We start from the raw sequence: 2,849 nt of genomic DNA, 5'->3' as shown, positions 1-2,849 counted from the left end.
CGGGCGGTTCCGGCCAAGGAGCGGCGGGGACGGCGGGGCCGGGCGAGGGCAGACACCTCAATGCCTGAAATAGCTAAACCCGACCTAAGCGCATAAAACCTTAAGTCCTACCCAGGGGGAAGAACGGCGCCGGAGGCGGCAGCGCAGATCGCGGGGATGCAAAGGGCACGGCGAAAAAGAAATAAAAGAATACTTTGAAATACTTTGAAAGAACAGCGCTGAGGACAGATCCCTAACGGCACAGAGGACAGCGCAGATGGGCTGAGTTGTGTGGCAGTTTGGGTTTGATGTGGGAGATGGGATCGTGCCATCCCCAGAGCTGTGCGTGCTGGGAGCAAAAATTTTTTGGGGGTCCATTACTGCACTCCTCCACCCACGGAAACGCCGTATTTTCACCCAGCAGCATCTGTCTGGCCTGCATAAAGTACAGCGAAAATAACACATGATGGGCAATGTTAAGGTGAAGCGGGACTGAGCAGCACCAGCGATACAAAGCCCTGGGGCAGAATGCTCTTGGCACCAACCCCTACTGAGCTGGCCTCAAGATAAAGCCCTGAGATCCTTCAGAGATCGGAGATAGCAACAAATACATCCATCATTACTCACAGGATACCACGGCCATGAGCAAACAGTTCTGCACCAAGTGCCTGTGTCATCGGGCTGTTTTCCACCAGCAAGCCCCAGGATCAGCCTCCAGCTGTCCCAGTTTGCCCGGCCTGGACTGTTTTCCTCATGCATTGAAACTCAGTGGATGTATTCTTAGAGCAGCTCCATCCCTCCCCACTGAAATTTAGCACTCATCATTGTGGAAATGCTTAAATCACGGCAGACCCACACTGCTCACCACGGCTCTGTTTGCTGTTAGGAGTGTGCGTTAACTCTGAAACCTACTGACAGCCCAACAGCACTGAGCCCACAGCGCAGCCCAGTCATAAATCTCAGAGACACATAAAAGACCGTGGCTCCATCCCCACACCCAGCACGGTGGGGTGTCCTCAAAGTGTGAGCACTGCCTCGCTGGAGGACCCTGGCATCCAAAATCACTCTTTTTCTTGGGGAGGTGCCTTGCAGCCCCTCACTGCAGGAGGAATCGCCCTCCAAAGTGCTGCTGCCTGGGCTCTGGTGGGGACGCAGTGCCCGGGGAGCAGCCCCGAACCCTTCGGTGTGCAGCACTGCCGTTGGCATCAGCTCCAGATTTAGCCACCTCACCACTGCAAATCCTCTAATGCTTTAACCAGATCGAAAAAATTAAGCTGCTTGGGGCGTGCATATGCATAACGGCGGGGGGGGAATAGGCCCTTCATGCACTGCCCTCCCTGGGGGCCACCCGGCTGCTGTTTGTTTGGGATGAAAAACGCCGATTTCATCCAACCGCCCTGAGCTAAGCACCTGCCCAGGGAGGGCTCCTCTGCCTGAGCCCATCTGCCGGGTTTTTTTCCTTTGGAAAAAGCCTTTAAATCCCCACACACCTCCAGCAGTGCTCTACAGCAAACTGCTGCACCTGCATGGAGCACCGTGACCCCAGAGGGGCACCCCGTGTCCCATTGGTAAATCCCACTATTTCAGCCCCAAATGCCACCTCTCCCGTCCAAACACACCAAAACCATCCTCGTGCCAAAAGCATCCTCCCCAGAACCACAGCCCCCAGGCGGGCCCTATAAGCCACTGACCACCAGGAATTAATGAGCTGAAGGCGGATTGCATCCGATGCCCTCGCTCTATAGGATTAAGGCGATTTGGCCATGTGAAACCGAGACAGAAATTAAACCGAGAGATGACGGCTCAGATTGAACGCGCTCCTCCGGAGCGGAAACGGTGCCAGAGAGGGAATGTGGATGGACAGCGGCCCCCGAGAGCCTCGAGAAAGGTCAAAGGACCCACGAGGAAGCGCTGCACCCACCCGGCCCCGATGGTCCCCCCAGCCCTGCACTATTTATAGCTGGGCAGATAGGGGCTGTGCTGCACCCGTTGGGAACGGACACGGCGGCCGTTCTCACGACCCAGGGGCAGAAAGCGCCGTATCCTCTGGAGAGCCAAAATCAGGAAAAAAATGCGACTTTGCTATAGATAGACACGGACGGGCAGCTTAACCCCTGCGGCTCAGCGCCGGCGTGGGGACACCGACAGCAGTGGGCATTCGGCATCACCCCACTCTCCTTTCCCCCTTCCCGTCTTTCCCCCATCGTTTGTTCTGCCGTGACCCCACGCAGACCCCATCAGGTGCCAAGGGATGTTTGATTCTGTCACTCTGTGTGGGCGCCCAAAACACCAATTTGGGCCCTAAGCGCCTTTTCTCCGTATTTCTGCACTCTGGGGGTGAGTTGGGTCCTTCCTGCAGCACCGCATCCCCACAGCAGGGGAACCCGCACGCATCCCCCCCAGCAGAGCAGCGCCTCATCCCACCACCCTTTAATTAACGCTCTTTAATAATGATAATAAAACCGGAGTAGCGCAATTACAAAGTGGCTCCATCGGGGGCAGGGAGCGCCCCGCCGGGGAGGAAACACCACCCATTGTCCCCATTGTCTTCGGGGCCGTTTCCTCCTCCTCGAAGGAAACTCGGAGGGCTGCGTCCCTCCGCAGCACCGCCGGCGCCTGCAGCCCTCCCCCTTCGACCCTCAGGAATAGGGCAAAAAAAGGGAAAAAGCCCAGGGACGGAGCGGGGCACGGCGGAGCGGCCCGGGGGCAGCGGCACACACACGGGGGAGCGGCAGGTTTGATGACGGGAAAAAAATACATCGATTTTTTCCGCTCGATGCCGAGCGGGAGGGGGAATTATCGGCGGGGAAATGCCCCCGGTGGGAGCAGAGCACAGCGCGCCCGCGCTGCGGGGTTCGGCTCCACGGGGC

This window comes from Meleagris gallopavo, chromosome 26, assembly GCF_000146605.3.
Source record: "Meleagris gallopavo isolate NT-WF06-2002-E0010 breed Aviagen turkey brand Nicholas breeding stock chromosome 26, Turkey_5.1, whole genome shotgun sequence".
NCBI lineage: Eukaryota > Metazoa > Chordata > Aves > Galliformes > Phasianidae > Meleagris > Meleagris gallopavo.
This window is presented reverse-complemented; position numbering follows the sequence as displayed.